The sequence below is a fragment of the Apodemus sylvaticus genome, chromosome 2 (genome assembly GCF_947179515.1).
Source record: "Apodemus sylvaticus chromosome 2, mApoSyl1.1, whole genome shotgun sequence".
In the NCBI taxonomy this organism is placed as follows: domain Eukaryota; kingdom Metazoa; phylum Chordata; class Mammalia; order Rodentia; family Muridae; genus Apodemus; species Apodemus sylvaticus.
Window position 1 is genome coordinate 56,602,585 of NC_067473.1, and position 18,827 is coordinate 56,621,411.

At 47.8% G+C, this 18,827-nt stretch overlaps 1 protein-coding gene across 1 annotated transcript in view; it reads right to left on the reverse strand.

The window, feature by feature from the left end:
• Plxna4 (plexin A4) overlaps positions 1-17,429 on the reverse strand; it is a 440,362-nt gene extending 422,933 nt beyond the window's left edge. Inside the window, exon 1 of the mRNA XM_052173399.1 lies at positions 16,527-17,429. The gene's annotated coding sequence lies outside the window, so the exon portion shown is untranslated. The remainder of the gene's footprint in view (positions 1-16,526) is intronic.
• Positions 17,430-18,827: the final 1,398 nt, after the last annotated feature.

Here is an 18,827-nt window from a genome sequence, read left to right on the forward strand (position 1 = left end):
GTGCCCATTCACAATCCACTGGGAAGTAAGGATGACTAAATAGATTCAACACACTAACATGCAGCCATCTCCACATGCAGATCCCCTAGGGAACTCCTCCCCACTTCCTGTGTACTCACTGTTTCCTGGTGGCTAATGCCCTCTGCCATCTGGACACTCAAATACTCCTTTTAGTCAGGATTTAGCACATGCTTATGATCCCAGCAATTCAGGAGCTTGAGAGAGGAGGTTTACTGGGAGTTCAAAGCCAGCCTGGACTACATAGAAAAGTCCCATCTTAAAAGAAATAAAAGAAAAGAATAAGCCAAGAGAAAAAGATATTCCTCTTTTGAAGCTCAGAAAACACAGTGAGTATGTGAAGAAAGAGAAGAAAATCAAACATTATGTTGGGTCCAGCGGGAATTATAAATGTGTGTGTGAAGATGGTTGCTCTCAAGAAGTGTGCAATTAAGTAAATGGAAATACCCAAAATAAAGTCAATAAATTGCAATTTACTCGGAAACTCTTGGCAGGCTGACTTTGCAGAGAGTCTCTAAGTAAGCTACTGCTACCATGGGGAAAAAATAAATAAAATAAAAGGCCTGAACCCAGGAAATGGCTGGAATGTAAGAGCATTCGAAATCTTGGTTAGCCAGGTAAAGTCTCTTCCGTACCTGGCAATATCTTAAAGTTTGCAAATATAAGTTTTAGGCAAAAATGCCATTCTTTCAAAACACTATGTGCTGGGGAAATTTTATTTGACAGTTGCAGAATTCATTTTCTATATTTGGCTGTGTGATATGCCTTAGACTTTTACTCTGGCTCTCTTGAATGCACCAACACGGGGCCCCCATCAAATTAAAACCAAGAGCAATTACATCACTGTAAATCCTAATGCAAATAAAATAGTATTTCACTGGATAATGACAGCCAGTAACATAAACACCGTTTATACAAATTATTTAATGAGCCCGTTTCTAAGTATTTGCCAAGAAAGGCCAGTCTTGCTTAAGTCCTGGAAGGAAGAATGGGAATGACGTGTGTGTGTGTGTGTGTGTGTGTGTGTGTGTGTGTGTGTGTGTGTGTTAAGTAAGGAGCAGTTAACACTGGGAAGGCTGGCATCATCGAAGCTTGCTCTCTCCACTTCCACCCAACACAGTCTGAGGCTCAGCATCAGCCCGGAGTCTCCATCCGATTTGACACAATGTGCATGGTTGGCATACGGAATCCAGAGCATTTAATGTCTCTTGTTGAGTCTTCTCCTGTCCCGGAGATGACCCAGCTTCCCCTCTGAGGATGTCAGGTTACACATTGGTCAATGAGAAGCCTCCAAAAAGAAGTATAAGAAGGCACTGTAAGAAGAGAGGAGCAGCAAAGATGCAACCTTCCTCAGGGCTTGGAGAGAGCTGTGGGTGGGACTCAGACCCCCACTTCTAGAGGCACAACAGCAGCGTAGAGTTCCCCAGGAGAGCTGGGTGTGTCCACTGCTCTCCTTCCTTTCTGACTACAAGCATTGCGGTTATGTTACTTCCCTTCCCAGGGTCTCAAGCCCTGCTCTCGGCCCCCTAGAAAGGAAAGAGTGTGCCACCAGATAAACCAGAGAAACCACTGACTTTTCCAAGGACAGAAGTACAGCCACATTGCACACAATATACTGAGAACACTTAAGCATGCACAAAACTGGGTACAGAGGCGTGAGTAGATATGACCAGGAATCCTGCTGCTTCTGTGCATCTGTCAAAAGGGGAGTACCCCAAAACACTGCCTGCACCCCTGCCCCAGCTCCTGATCCAGTTCCGTTCCAGGAGGAGGCCCATAGGTCAGCCATGTTTAGTATCAACTAAGATGCCCAGAAATGACCTAGCAGATAGAGCCATCATCATCTCTGCAGCTGCGTTCTAATTCTGCAGCTACAGGAGACCTCTAGGCTGAACTCTTGGAAGCCTGGCTCGAAAGAACTGGTTTGAACGGTGGTTGTGCTAGTTAGGCACACTGCTCTGAGCTCTTCACTCCTCACCTAAGACGGATCGATCACCTTCCACAGAGGCACAGGGGGCTCAGAGAGTTTGGTATATTTCTTCTCCGAACTCCGCTCAAAGCAAATGACTTATCTCTCCAGTTGGTATGCTGAGGCCTCAGAATGAGCACACAGACTCAGAGTCTCACCAGCAGCCCAGTCTATATCGCCTACAGAGAATAGGGATCACAGAGTGGGAACGCTTCCTGTAGAATGCTAAGCACATGGCTGGCAACAAGCACTGCTTTAATACCTACTAGGCACTAAGCTCTGCTTAGCATTATTAATTCAAGTGCCTTTACTTTACTAGTGCGAAGCAAAAGTGTAAGCACAGAGGGGGGTGTGGCTCCTGGGCTCCCTGGCTGGGGACTGGGCTGCCTCAAAGGCATTTTAACAAGAAAAATTTTCTTTAGCACTCTGGACCAAGCCAGACCTATCCAGTCACCCTGGCTCTGCAGACTGGCTCCTGCTGTTCAGTGTTGGCTCCAATGACATGCACCAGCCGCTTGAGGAGTCCCTCCCTTAGGGATCTCCACTGAGTTAAAGCTGGATCCTGGACTCCCTGCAGAAAGGAATTTTAGGACAGGCCAGAGTGAGTAAGTTTACTAAGGAAAGTGTGAATGTTAGCGAGCAGGGGAGATGCTCAAGGAAAGGAGGATACCTGGAGAGGAAAGGGCTTAGCCAACTCACACTTGCACATCACTATTCAGCATCAAAGGAATTCAGGACAGGCACTCAAGCACAGAGGAACCAGAAGGCAAGAGAGGATGGAGTGCCCATGCCTCCGTCAACTGCTGCTTACTGGCTTGCTCCTCAGGGCTTGCTCAGCCTGCTTTATTATAGAACCCAGGACCACCAGCCCAGGGGTGGCCCCACCCACCACAGGATGGGTCCTCCTCCATCAATCACAATCACACTAAGTAAGAAAATGCTCTACAGGCCTGCCTACAGCCTGATCTTAGGAAAGCATTTTCTCAGTTGGATTCCCTCCTCTGATGGCCTACAAGGCACAGGGTGCCACAACTAGCCTGTGTCAAGTTGACATAAAATTAGACAGCACAGGTGACTTCACCATGGAGATGTGTGTGCGTGTGTGTGTGTGTGTGTGTGTCTGCGTGCGCTTTCTAAGTTACATTCTTACATAATTTACAATAACATTTAAAGTCCAGCTTAAAAGTTGAATGAAAATATATGAACTGGTTTAGTTAAAACATAGAAACTGGCTTAGCTATTTCTCCAAACGTAAGGAATTTGCTTTTGTAAGTGAGATTATATGTGGTTTTACAAGGTGCATCATTTGAATTTCAGGACGAGAGTGGACTGTTGGCAAGGCTAAGCTCTAGGCCACAAACGCCCCAGACATAAGTGTAGTCTGTGGTTTTTAACATTCTTATTGGAGATATCTTTAGGAAAACATACATTTTCTCTGTAGGTAATTTTGGATTTATCAGTTGTGTTGAAATGTCCTGACTCTCAGCAGGAAAGGCTAACTAGACTTCAGGATGAGAGACTTCTTCCTCATCACGTGCCCCTCTAATTTACCCTGTCTTCTTACCATGTTTCACTATCACCCAGGATGCTGGACTACATAAACAAGCCATTATTCCTGAGGGGCAAGGTCAAAATCTATTCATCATCTCTCTTAGGTCAATGAAACATCTTTCACTAGACTAGTGTTTGGAGTGCAGACTTGCAGCAATGGAGCCGCGGGTGTGTATCAAGAACCGGAACAAGAAAAGGAGCAGAACAAAGACCTGTCATTCTCCATCGTCATCTTTCCATCGGCAGCTTACTCTTTAATCCTGTGGGTACTGCTCAACCTCCCAGGACTGTCATTTTTTAATCCTGGGAAATAGTGGGGCTCTCCTAAAGCTAGGTGGATGCCCGGAGAACTGCAAGAAGCATCTCAAGTAAATTGTTCGAGACAGTATGTTTAATTCAAACCATGAATCATTTGAAAAATATAAAAATCCACGCATCTTCTTCCTAGTTTACCAAGCTGCTTCCAGACCCAAAAGTGAGCTCTTAAAGTCCACAGTCACAGCAGTAAGGCAAGCCCAGCACGGGTAGGCAGAAGACGTTCCTATCCACTGGTCTTTGGTCACCTCCACCCTACCTGGCCCCATCTCAATCAGAAAATCTCAGCTTTATAAAGGATCTCGCTTTCCACCAGGTGCTCAAGTTAGACACCTATAAGGGATCCCCAACTCTCCTTCACTTGCTCCGCACCCCTTTACCACCATGGCTACCATCTTTAACTTGAACTCCTCACACCTCCCAAGGCTCTCCCTTTCTTATATTTTTTTTCACTAACTCTGTTCGACTCCTGCTTGGGTCTCCCCTGAGTCCCTACAGTGCCGTGACTTCCAATCATTCTCTACATGGTCCACACTGAGACCTTTCCACAAGAGGATCTGATCATATTGGTTCTCTTCCTTGGATTATCTCCCAAACCTTGAGCCCTTGCCTATAGGGAGAACCCCTCCCTGGGACATTTATGCAGGTCCTGGCCTGGCTTCTCCACACCCCTTTCCACGTGGCCCTGGACTGTTTCATAGGACCCCAGAGCTGCACTCTCACATCCTTTCCCTGCCTTCCTATGCTGTTCCCTCCACCTCAAGCCTCTCTTTGTATGCTCACCGGTCTACTAACCCTTCAAGACTCAGTTTCGCATCCCCTCCAGTCAAGGGTCTTCTTGACATCCTCCTCGTTTCTGGACACACGCCCACTTATGATCTCATCCTGCCCCCATCCTTCCCACGATTCATTTAGATTCTGTTCACACTGTCCTATATCCTTTGCTTTGCAACCCATTCTTCCACAGTTTCTGACACATAGTATGAATGGTTGATAGGATAGTTAGGAAAATCTCCTATAACATCACAGTAAAGTTCTCCAGCTAAAATAGCAACATATATTGGGATAAAGTTCACTGAAAAGAGATTGTAGGGAAACCTTGCCTCTTTCCTTCTTTAAAGTGCCCAGCTCAAGATCCATTGACTGACACTGGGACACATCTCTCTGACCTACCCTGCCCAGACCCCTGTTTCTGATGCTAACCATTCAGTTCTGCTTTTTCCTACTGTCTCAACTGCATTGTCCTTTCTGGCCCCAGGCAAATAGGTTTAATCCTTTGTAGCTCTTTACCAGATCAGCAAATGGAAGACACCATGTAATCTCACTCAGAATCATGGTGAGAAACTAACTCTATTACTCTTTCTTGATTTTCTCTTGACCTTGTTGATAGACCCTGCTTTCTGAAGCCAGACCTTTAAGATGCATGACCATATTCATCCTCCTGGGCTGCAGGAGAAGAGCAGAAGGACTGTTCCTGGCTTTAAAGAAACAGAAATGTGTTTCCCAGATAGAACTGTCTGGAGAATACTCAGCAGACATAGGATTAGAAAGTAGGCCTGACCAGCACATAATTCTTCTTCAATTGCTCTAAAAATGAAACCCACAGGATTATTTTGCAGGAGAAAAAAAAATCAGCCTGAAGTAGCAGTAGCCATATTTCCAACAAGCTCCAGTCAGAGGACCCTGTAATTATACCACAACTGACAACTGCAACATGACAGTCTGCTGCTCCTTAGGACTGTCCTCTTTGTTGATTGTCTGTGTGGATCTCACAGAAAGAAGACTCAAATATATCCCAATCAGGAAAACAAGACACATGACACCACCCTCAGCCCCTGATTCCCCTTCCCTGTGACTTGGCCTGGGCTAAAAAACTGATGAGTAGGTCCAGTCCTCTGTGGGCCTAAGTCCCTCTCCCAACTGCCTTCTGCTGTGTCCTTGCAAATAGGATTCCTACTTCATGGGGCGGCAGAGAGAGAGAGAGAGAGAGAGAGAGAGAGAGAGAGAGAGAGAGAGAGCAGTTTATAAGGAAAAAGTGAAGTGGCAATTTCCCAGCACGGCTAGGAATCAATACAAGCTGTTGTCAGGGTTTTTCCCTCAAAGGGTGGCCACCATGCTTCTCCTAAGTCGAGAGCAGCAGAGTTCCAGTGCTTGACTTACAACTGCTTCATCAGAGCAAGATAGTTTAAATTTAAAACTCACTGCAGTTGGGTTTGAACTCAGCTGGGACTTGATTTACTGCTAATTCATTTCTCCGATTCCTATAATTCTAAACTCAGTCACCAAACAGTTTAAATGCTGATAGAATCACCGGTGTGGTGTGTTATGAATGGGTCTCAGAGGAGTTCTGTTGGGGGGGGGGAGGGCTGTGTGTATTAGCAACTGTTATTCACTCTGGAACTAGATACAGACTGAGGGTACTGCAGGCCCAACAATTGAGCAAGTGGATTGTTAGTTGATATCCCTGGCCAAACACCACTGGAATGTTATCTTTGGCAATGCAAAATACAACTCTCCCTCCAAAGGCTATTTACGCTGACCCATATATGAGTAAGTGTGGTCTGGAAACAAAGATTTGCATAGCCTTGGTTGACATGATCCATCATGGAAATGATTGTACGAACTGGTATGAACACAGATCAAAAGGTAGTCATAAATCAGAGTATTCACCAACTACATTGAGACCACCGGCAGGCGGGTTACAGCAAAGTGGGAAAAACTCTACTATAGGTTTTAGATGCTATCTTAACTTTGGGGCTGATGGAAGCTAATGGTTTACTAAGAATATATTCTGAATGTTTTACTTGGTAGTCAGAAGGATGATAAGTCAGATACAGAGGTGAGCAATAAATATCTATTTTAAAAAAACTAAAGATAAACCAAGATGATTTCGATTCTCTAACTGTAATGTTCTGACTCTCTAAAATCATGATGTCCTCACCAGTAAAACTACAAAATCCCCAGGAACTTTAGTTAACAGCCCTCCCATGTGTACTTGTGTGTGCATGCACACACACACACACACACACACACACCATTTACTTATGTAAGATGAATAACAGGTGGATAAAATGATTCCTATAGAAAATACAACCTCTGGGTCACTATTTCATGGTTAAAGCCACAAAATTACAGTCAAATCCCAAACCTTCATCCCCCTTGAGGGTGGCAAAGGCTCTCCAACATATCTCAGGAGAAAACTGCTTTCAACTATTCACAATTTAGAGATGCGTGTCGTGATGCAAGCCTTGTTTGTTAATTTGACAAAGGCCATTTCTGTTTGCCAGCTGTAGGAAGGTCTGCTCTCCTGACGTGCAGCTGGGGGAGATGAAAAGGTAGATGTCAATACTCACGAGCTTTACAGACATCCACCTTGATCAATGAGGTGCAACAGAAAAGTACCACTTGTTGGAAACAAGTTCACGATCTGCCAGGGATGCATTCCCACTTCTGAAAACAGTCTTTGCAAAAGCAGGCACCTGCCTGCAGACCATGGCCATGCTCACAAAAGTTCTCTCAACATTCAGTCATTTTGAGCCTCTCAAAAGCAAATGGCAGGGATAAGAGATGGGTGGCATTTCTGACAGCTGGACCTCACCAGTCTTCATTTTCCCAGTACAGAAGATTCCTCTTACTAATATGGTCCCCTCCAAGCTGACCTTGAACTTACAAGTGTCCCAGTGAAGGACAGTATCTCCTAAAATGTTGCCTCTGCCACTGTATCCCCTTCACTATCCTCCTCCTCCTCCTCCTCATCATCATCATCATCATCACCATCATCACCATCATCATCTTTCTCCCCAATTCCTCTAGTTATGTAACAAAAGCCAGGATCTTGCACATGCAAAACAAATTCTGAACTATGTTCCCAGCCCAAAAAATGCTCGCTACCCAATGGACCCCTCATCCCAGGAGATGTCTTCAGGTTTAAAAACATCCACACAGAGAAACTGGGAAACGTTTGGTTAACAATAAACAGATTTCTCCACAGCAAGCCTCCTTTACCTTTAATGCCCTTGCCATGCATCTCTAGATAGAGAGGACACAAGAGAAGGCATCTGCAGAACGTGCTTAGCCATGTACTGTTTTCACTGGGCCATGAAGCGAGGACAGCCAGTGAGTGGACTTAGACTTTAGAAGGCTCTGGGTAAACTGGCTCGGCCATCGCTCTCTGTCTGTCAGCCACAGTGAGTTTCACAGGAAGAGTAATACTTTGACTCCATGCCCATCAACATGAAGAGCCCACCTCACCCTATCTACCCTCATTCTACGCATTCAGCAAATACTTATTGTTCACCTAAAGAGGACAGATACACTCTGGGTTAGACTGACTATAAGACAAGCATTAAATGGCTCCTCTCAATGTAGGACACAAGAAATATAGTCATCCCTTGGCATCTGCAAGCAGTTGGTTCGAGGACAATCCCACACTCCATGGATAAAAATCATGGGGGACATACTCAAGACAGTTATATAGTGATGTAATACTAGGCCTTTACCCCTGTATACTTTAAGTCATCTCTCAATTACTTTGAATGCTAATACAATGGGACGGCTATGTAGATGGCCATTATGCTGTATTGTATAGGAAATAATAACGAGGAAAAGAGTCTGTTCGCATATGGCAGCAATACGATTGTTTTTAATAGTTTCAATGCACAGTTAGTTGAAACCACAGACGTGGAACCCGTGGATACAGAGAGAAGGTTGGACATGATTTCGATTGTCATACTGCCCTTGCTGGCAACGGCTTCTTTGTCATTGAGGGAAAGAACGAATGGAGTTTCTGATTGCAAAAGAAATGCTTTCAAGCAGGGGTGGCGCACAGAGCTCAGGCAGGCTACTCTGAAGACCCTAGTCTCTTGCCAGTGAGTTGTTCACAGCAGTCAGTGGTTAAAGGCAAGAGCATTTAGGGGAAGAAGACGGGTCAGCCTCTAATGGGGAAGAGAGCTGAGAGAGAGGTCACGAGCACTGTGTGATCACTGAGCCTCTGCCCAGCTTGACCTGAGAAGCGCTTCAAAGTGCAAGAGTTAAAAAATAAAAAAATAAATACACATCAGAGAGGACAGAGCTGGCTAATGGTGACAACTTAAAGAAATAGGTTATGCAGAAATACCCTCTATTGTACCTCGCGTCAATACTTAGAACAGTACTCAAATCTAAGAGGAAAGACAGGTCATTTGTTTCTTTCCTGGGCTTCCTAGCAGCTGGACTATCAGCTCACATGAGCAGAAGTGCCTGTGATCCCTCTGTGAATACCACTGAGGAAGGCACTTCTGGGACTGACAAATCAGAGAAATGTCTTGATACTTGTCCAGTATCTCCTCTTATTGTTAATATGACCAACTCAATATTTTCATCAGTGTTATCTAATTATAAGTCATAAAGTAATTTCGCCAACAAGAGCAAAAACAGTGTAGCAATAGCCCTAAGGAATGCCAGCATTCATTCCTAATGTGGTTTCAGTTGGGAGTGTGGGCTGGGTGTCCCACAGTGTGGTTGGCTAAGGCTGCCACAATTCTATGAGTTTGGAGAGTTCTTTACACAAGACTCATTTGATACATTTGCCCTTATATGTCCTATCCCACGCAGTTTCCCCGCTTCAGCCCTACCCCCGTCCGTGTGACAGTTCATGCCAACCTTATCTTAAATTTAGCACTGGCTTTCTTCCTTTGGAACAAAGGGCAGATTCTATGGTCAAACACTGCAGGAGGAACCATGGAGGGCCTGATCATCTCTCAATAAAGTGATGTCCCACCAGCTTCTGGGAAAGCTAAGCTGAGATCGGGGTGAGGGACAAAAGGCTAGGGGGCAAATTCAAGCACCCCATTTTCAACCAGAGCAATACTGTTTGCACTTCTTCTGGGCACTAGGGTTTCATATAAAATTTCAGTTGAACAATGACTACTTCCTCTATTTTGATAGTAAATATGTTTTAAATTACCATTCTAGAACATCTCCTAATTTTATAACTGGTAGGACTAAACATATGGTAATCTCTCCAAAATTCCCTTTTCTGGTAAGTGATCAAGTTGAGGTTTACCTTTTGCTATATCCAAAGCCTTCTTTTCCTATAATGCCAGTGGCTATTAAGCAAAAAGAATGTATAGGAATCATTTATGAATCTACATGTCCACGTGCCTGAGAAATCCTACAGCCTCGGAAGGACGAAGAGAAAGGTAGGTGTGGGGATGGCTTAGCAGATGCAGAGGCCAAAGACACAATCCTGAGGACCCGGAGACCTCATAGTCACCAAAACCCAAGGCTTGGTTATAAAAGTTCAGCTGAAACTATGCGTATAATAATGACATAAGAAAACATAGGCTGCAGAAATGACCCAGTCAAATGCTCACATGCAAGCATGGAGACCTGAGTTCAGTCTCCAATGCCTGCATAAAGAAGCCAGACCCAGCAACGTGCACTGTGATCTCAGCACCAGGGCTTCAGACAGGAAGTGCCTGTGCCTTGCTGGATAGCTAGTCCCGCCAAATCGGCAAGTTCAAGGTTCAGTGAGAGACCCTGTCTCAAAAGATATAAAGCCACAGAGATGAACTGAAGAAGATTCTCTGGTTTCCACATATACAAGCAGATACATAAACTCACATATGAACATATGCACACATGCACACCGAAAACCATGTAGACATTCATATGTACATACATGACAGTGTTTATATTGATGGATTCCAGGGCCACACCACAGTGGAACGTGCAGATATGTTAAAGTCCCTGAGAAATTCGATAGCAGGAAACCCATTTAGCTTTTATGCCTAGTGTCTCAAAGTGTACTAGACTGGGCAACTTTGGTTCGCACAGCATCTATCCACACATCCACAGAATGGACTTTGGGAACATTTGTTCTCTTGTTGGTATCACCTTCCAGAAGCAAGTCTGAGATGAAAAGTGAGAAAAAGAACCTCCTGCCATCTGCATCTGACATGCCACGTGGACTGGTTCAATGGAAAACCCAGTGCCTGGTGCCCAGTACCACCACATGTGTCTAAGCCCAGAGTGAAGAAAAACAACCCGCCAATTCTGCCTTGCTTATTTTCCCTCCTCCTGGCTGGCCTCTGGTTCTGGGATCTGCCCTGGCCTGAGGGAAGTGAGTTTGGTTCCTACAACAGTTTCCTGGGCATGTCCGACAGGAAGTGCTGGTCTGCAGCGATGAGCAGGGAAGACTTGCAATTGCCGTAGTTTCAGTGTCCGGGCTCCAACTGCTCCTCTCCTCCTGCTTCATAATGAAAGACTTTTCCTTGTGAGAACTGGGGAATTGATTGTGCTTAGGCTGGGCTCGGCACATTGACTGTGGAGGCAAGATCCTCTTAGCTAGTGATGTGTTTTGTGTTGGAATGACAAAACATCTAAAATCCAATTTGCTGTTGCGAATCCTGGTTCATGGAGAAGGCACCGTGGAGGGGAGTGGATATTCCAGCTTACAGCCCCAGGCTCCTAGGATCCTTCTGAACTCACGGGCACCTGTTGGCTTAAATCTGAGTCCTTTCTGTATCCCTTACTCTTGTCCCAAAGTGATAAAATTCTAAGCATGCCCCTTCTAGACTCCCCAAATTTAGCAGAACTTTCTACACTGCACACTGCACAGCGCAGGGTGGGTGGGGGGAGAAAATTACGTCATGCATGGAATAACAGTTTGTCTCTCGAAAGTTAGAAGGAATCCATAATCACTCTCTTTTCTGTGCCCAAGAATCTGCACACCAGAGGGACCAAGTCTGCATGCAGAGTTCTGGCTTTGGGGTGAGATGGTACCCACAATAGTACCTAGCTTCCAGGGGCTCTACTGTATATCTATTAATATCTTAATGTGATTCCTAGTGGCTCCTCTCAGTCTGTGCCCTCTCCACCCTCCTCCTCCTCCTCCTCTTCCTCTTCTTCCTCCTCTTCCTCCTCCTCTCCTTCTTCCTCTTCTTTTATATTCTAAATTTCAAATTACATTACAGCTGCAGGATTACCCTCCCTGTGCAGACCACTGGCACCAACCTCCACCTGCAATTACATGACATTTTCCTGTCTCTAGATCCTAAGCTTAGATCCCGAGAGCCAGTGAATGAATGAAAGAACAACTATAGAGCACCACCTGTGAGCGGTGTCATCACATGAATCTCTGCCTTAGAGTGAACTGGCCATCTGTTGCCTAGCAACCTGGGGCCTCGGGCATCTTTAACTGTCATCTCAGCCTAAGTTCTTATGCCATCAAAATGGCAATCCACAATCCCCACCTTACAGGCTACTTTCAGCATTTAGTGAGAGAGTCACTTCCACAACACCAGCAATTTGAAATACGCACTTGAAAGAACCAGCCATCAACCAGGCCTGGAGCGCCCCAAAATCTAAAGCAAAGACAGAGACTTCATTCATTCCCTCAACCACACCTTTTGTGTTTGCCACAGAGAAAAATAGAAATTTCCAAATAAAGTAGCAGTCAACCTGAATGGTCTGCTAGAAAGAGCCCATGCAACTTTCTTCTCCACCATCAGCCAAGGATAAAACTCTATCCACTTTACTAATAGGGAAATGGAAGCTCAAAGAATAGGAAGTTTTGCTTAGGGTCACTATACTCCCCCACTCACTCAGCAAGGGGAGGGGACATACTGAGTGACTACATCCTCACATGGCAAGCAGTTTGGTGACAAGAAGCCAGGTCAGACTGCTTAGTACTGAGACTTGGTTCCACCCCTTGGTGGCTGTGTGGCTTCGGACAAAGTCCTTAACCTCCCTCATCTCAGTTCCTTTGGAAGGATATAGGGACTCCAGTAGCCACTGCTCCTTTCAGGGCTCATGGGGAGTAAAGGAGCAGCCCCATCTAGAGCAGTCAAGTGATCTGAGGTCAAAGGAAGTGTTTCGCAAACACTGGCTACCATGATCATCATTAATTAGTATTATTTTCCATCCCAGCGTTTTCATGGGAGCTATAACCAATACTACTATTCTCACAAGCTGCTTCCCTGGGGACTCTGAGGCCTCCTGCTCATAGGACAGCTCCTCACCAGGATTTTCTAGAAGCTATTCTATTTCACATCAAGTGGAAAAGCAGCCTCCTTCTTCTGGAACTGGCCTCCAGTGGAGAATCGGGACCCCTGCTTGCCTTTCCTTTTCAAATCCACCTCTTCCCACTTAGTGGCAGAGCTGGCTCGGCTCCTGTGTCCTTGCTGGCTCCACCTTCCTGTCATAACTAGAATGTCTGCAGTCTGGGAAGCAGCAAGGGTGGGAGGGAAACCCAGAGTAAGTCAGGACAGTGAGAGGGGATCAGGTGGGTGTTAGGGGAGGGAGCAGTACGACCAGCCTTTAAAGAGACAGTGTCTGCTGTCTGTAGGGGGTGGGGGCAGGGGAGCTCTGTGTGGCCCAAACATTGCTCAACGGAGCCTCGGGGCAATACCCTTATCATGTGCATCTCCCAAACAGCCCTTTGATTTATTAGCACGACGTCCTTTTTAAATACCGCTCTTAAATATAAATAACACTTAATCATCCAGCTGTCGTTAAATTCATGTTATATTGATTTCGTGGATTGCTGCAGATCTAAGGGCGAATGGGCTGGTGGATGCAAGCACTAAGCTGAAAGGTGGATTCACAAGTGCATGGGGAAGGAGAAACAGGACTTTGAATGGGGAAAGGGGGTGCCAAAAGAAAGAAACAACCCTGAACAGCTGCCCAGGGTCTGAACCAGTTTTCTATCAGGGAGCCCTGCATACAAATAAAGAGGAAAGGAAGAGGTGACACACTGGGAACAGAGCAATCAAAGCCAAGATCACATCACAGTAGGTTCACAGTATTCACCCCATCACAGCCAGAGAGCCACTCCAACAGGTCTCCAGTGTGCATTGTCTGTACAGTGCCTTCTCTGTAAGACTGGGCTAAAGCCGCTAAGAAATGCCCCCTAGCTGGCTGGGAGGAGAGATGCTTGCTATAATTTCTTTCCATCAAAGCCTGGTAATGCCTAGGAGCTCAGAGCAGTTACTAGCCCAACCCCCTGAGCTCTCTCCCCAAGGTAAGATGCTACCACCCTAGGAAACCCTCCCCCATCTAATTCCCAGCATTCCTCCTTGTGATTAAAAGGATCTGTAGGCCAAGTGTAGGCAGATTCTGCCATGCCAATTTGTCTGTCTGCAGGGAGCAGAGCTGAAGCAGGAGAATAGAGACAGGAAAGAAGGAGTGAATTGGCTGCCTAGGAGCAGAATTTCTTCTCCCTAAAACATTTTCAGGGATGGAGGGGCCAATGCAGGATTTGGTGAAGAAGCAGATCAGATGACAGGCGATCGTCGCCTGGTGTTCGCCGGCATGTCTCCAGAACAACCTCTAGCTTAATGAGGTTGATCAAAAAGAAGCATTTGTGTCTGGGCCTTTTCTAAATCATGCAACTGAGTGCCTTCCAGTGCAGACCAGAGAACTTAAAAGCCCACGGAAGAATGGTAACACAGCAATATTGTAGTATACGGTATACTCCAGGGATGGGCAAAAGAGGCAAGAAATGAAAACAAAATGTAAAAACACACACAGATGTTAATTACTGTCGATCTTTTCCCACAAACCAATAGCAAGTGCAGAAAGTGTGCAGATTCTTTTGAGCTCCAGTGCTTAGCTTATAACCAGTATAATGACAGTTGACTTTGCATTAAAATGAACAAGGGAAGAGGGAGGCAGAGAAAGGAGCAGAAGTCTATTGTGGGATGATCTGCACCTCAGCCTCCTTGCCCTCACAGGTCTGTGGGGGAATGCCCCTCTGAGAGACACTCCCTGCCACCAGAATTCACTGCTGGTTACAAACCATGTGCCACGGCCACATGCATGCGTCTACGGGTCCTCCCCATCCACACACTCCAAGTATGTGCATGCCAAACTGTGCCAATGTTTGTCACAGCCCAGAAGTCAGAAGTGGACACCCCCATCACCTGTGCCTGTACAAGCTGACTGCACTCAGCAAGGCCCTAAGAGTGCTTGTGTACAGCTGGATGTGTACACGCCCACCATTCTTAAAAAAGAAACTAATGTCTCTTTGCAATCTGGGTTCTCTCCATTGTGAAGAGCATAGCTTTATTCCGGCTTATACCTTTTTCAATCAATCAAAGGGAAGCTAACACCACACACAACAAGAATTCTGTTTCCCCCTCCTGGGGCATCTTCTCTTCCACCCAAACCTAGTCAAAGACTTTGGCCAGGTGGCAAGGGGAGTTCTACTCTCTTATGAAGAGGATGGAAACAATTCACATTTTTGCCAGGATGACAAAAACAAACAACACCAAAATACACAAAGGGGCAGCTATAGAAACACAGAAACTTGCTAAATATGTATTCAAGCCTAAAATAATGATTTATTTGAATCTTCTATTCTTCTCCTTGCAATAATTGAGCCCCGACAGAAGTCTGTCTTAGACTCTAATAGGGGAGCCATAAAAAGGCCCTTTGGAACGCTAACCACCCCCAGCCATTCTAGGAACTTTCAAACTGAGCAGGCTCTGAAACTGGGGTGGGGGCAGAGGGCTCCAGGGAAGCATAACTTGAACCATTGGTTTCCGGAAAGCCGTTCAGCGTTCCGAGGATCTGGACTCTGGGTTACACTAGTATGCTAGGGTACCTGGGATACACTAATAGACCAAACACCTTATAAAGTGGATACGGTATCTTATTCACAGTCCTTTCTCCGTTAGTCTAAATCCATCTCTACTCTCCCTCCTAGTTCGTGTTCTCAGACACACACCCCAAAAGACATGTGACAGGTGCTAACTAAAGGCACAGAGGGAAGTCACCTCACATACACAGAGAAAGATAAGGAAGTGAGGAGTGGGCCGCAAACGTGTTCCTTAAACCCTGTCTGCTTGTTGTCTACCTGTGACTGGCAACGCGAATAAGGTCTGATCCTCCTTAAAGGACCGCAGCATCCTTCCAAGACAAGGAACACTACTCTAGCTTTGATGTTAAAGCCCCTCCCTGCCTGAAATCCCGGCGCATTCCGGGGAAGCAGTGCCACGCTTCGGAAAGGCGTGTGTGCTGCCTTTCCTGGGGAATCGCAGAGTCTGTTCCATATGCGCCGCCCTACAGAACTGCAGCCCCAGTTGCCTATGTGGCCTCCTCCCAGGTGCCTGATCACCAAGATCTCCAGATCTCTGCCCTTTAAATATCTCTCTGCCTTTCTCGTATTTCAAAGAAAAAAAATCCCCGGAGTGTCCAAAAAACTAAGGGGCTCAATTGCACTGGGCGGGTCTCATAAGACCTCCCATGACTTCTCCTGTCTTTAAAAAAAAAACAGTTAGGAAATGAAAGGAGCCAGAAACAGCAAAATCGCTCCCTCATCCTACCAGCTGGATAGGAGAGTCAGTCATTTACTGAATCCCACCCCGAAAGTCCTGGGGAAGAGAAGTCTAGGTCCGGAGAAGAGAAGAACACGGGAAATCCCTGCTCCGGCTGCGATGCACCTACGCGGGTGTCCAGGTGGGACGTGGGCAGGTGCGTGAGCGCAGTGTGTGCATGTGTGTGAGTGTGTATGTGTGCGTGTGCGCGCACGCGATTTGTGTTTTGCGTGTGTGTGTGTGTGTGTGTGTGTGTGTGTGTGTGTGTGTGTGTGTAGTGGGTTGCCTCGCAGCAGGAGAAGACTACGGGACCGGACTCAGCACCTCCGCCCGCTCTGCCCAGCTGGCCCTGCGCCCGGCCGGAGGCTCCTTACCTGGAAGCGCGGCGTTTCCCTCCTTCAGCCCCAGCGCCGCATTGACACTGCAGATGGTGCCTGTACCGCTGCCTCTCGCCCTCCTCTGAACGTGTGCGTGTGCGCGCGTGTGGCTGCCTCCTCCAGCCCCAGCCCCGAACGCAAATACTCCACCGAGGCACGGGGAAGCCACGAGCAGCAGAGAAAAACGGAGGGGGCCAAATCAGAGCCTGCCGGGCTTGACAGCTCCTCTTGCGGTGTCCAAGGTGGGCGTAATGTCCAACAAAAAGGTCAGAAAATGAAGATCAATTCCAAGCACCCCTATCTTCCTTCCAGCCCCGGAGCCCAAGCAGCGACAGCGGTGGCTCTCAGGGGCTGCGGCGGCGACGCGGGGCTGCCCCCCTTCGTCCCCACCCCCGCGGGCTGAATGTCCTTGATGCCAAGCGGGCACGGCGGCGTCACTCCGCGCCGCCCATGCTAGCCGGGTCGGGCCGCTGCCCGGGCGCGGCGGCGAGTACGTTGGGGACCCACCGGGGAGCGTTCTCTGAGCTTCTGCGCGCCTCCCTGGGCAGTGACGGCCACCCGCTGGCAGCCCAGGGCTGACTGCGCCGCTGTTGCCCCCAACCCTGGCCGGGGACAAACCGGACAGTGCCCAGGGGCCGGGGCTGGGGGGCCTCGGAAGCCGCTGGCAGCTCCCCGGGGAGGCGCGGAGCTGCGGTGGTAGTGACGGCCGCAGCTAGCTCTGCGGCGGCCAAGAGCACGGCCGTGGTCCAAGCCGAGCCACCCAGGCGCGTCCCCGGCCCCCCGGGCGGGCTGCTTGCAAAGTTTGCAGGGGGCAGGGAGCGGGGCCGCCGCTGGCTCGGCCGCCGCCGGAGCTCCCGGGCTGCCTGCTGCCGCCGCGGCTCGCTGCTGCTGTGCATTGAAGCCCGGCCAAGCGCTGCAAAAACTCCAGCTGCCTGGCGCTCTCTGGGTCCTCCTCTCCTCCCTCCCGCCCTCCCTGCTTCCCTTCCTCCCTCCCTCTCCTCGCCTCCTCCCCTCCCCGCCGCCCGCGGCCCGCCGCCGCCGCCGCCGCCGCCGCCGCCGCTCCCTCTCTGGCTCGCTAGCTGGCTCGGAGCTCGCGGCTGACATCTAGACCAAGGTAGAACGGCCGGCAGAGGGGGCAGAGGGCGCTTCCCCCGCACGCTGCTGCCACTGGCCCGCCTGCTCTCCCCAGCGTGGACGTTTGCAAACACCCCCTGGGTCTTCGTGGCTTCCTTGAGCCACCCTGGCGGTGGAGACACAGGACAGAGTGGTGCATATATGGTGGCACCAAGTGCACTGGGATTGGGGCATACTCTCAAGCAGGCATGTGGGTGCAGACAGTCAGAGGCACTTCTGGGTGTTTCTAACAGACACCAGCCAAACATCCATCCATTCCCAGCCTAGCCCCACCAACCAAGGTAATCCTACACAGAGCACTAGAGGATGCCCAAGCCTAAGGTTTCTTCTAGTCCTAGAACTGAAATGAATGACCAGTGCCACAGAGCTTGCTAGGTAACCTGATCTGTTCAGAGGCTGACCTTGCTTCTCCTCTCTGAAGCCTCAGGTTCTGGGCCACATCCCAAACATAACCCAGACATTACCAGCATCAGAGTAGTTTTAGAAGCCCTACAGAAGAAATCCTGAGGTTGCTTAAATTGAGACAGCATCTGGCAGACAGGAAATAGGTGAGGACAGGAAGTAGGAAGCACTGCGTAGAAAATCTCTACAAAGACCTCCCCCATAGAAGAGCCCGACCATCAAAATTAATTAATTAATTAATTAATCTTTTAAAAGAATGCCCACCTATTTGCCCACCCAGCTCTGTATGCTAACTTCAAAGAAAGGGCTTTGTCAGCCAAGTCCAGTAAGACTAGCCATTCACCAAAGAAAGACCTCTCAAGAAGACTCTGGTTTGAGGTTCCTGACCCACTCTCTCATGCCACTTCTTCAACTTAACTTTCTTCAACCTCAGTAACTTCCTGCGCATAGCTGTCCCTTCCACCGAAACCTCTCAGAATCTGCTTATTAGGAAAAAGTGGACAGTGGTATAAGTTCCTCCCCCTTCCTATAGGGGTAACCTTTTCACAGAAATCAAAGTTATAGCCTGAATAGACTTCCAAGTGAGCTGTGAGATGACACGTTTAGACAAGCCCCGGGCAGGTGGTACACATGGGTCGGACTGGACTTACCCACCCAGGGCCTTGTTGACAGTGCTCTCACCAGAAGGAGACAATGACTCGAGTGTAAACATGAAGAAGCCAGACATTTCTCTACTTACAGGGTGTTCCGGGAGACAGCATG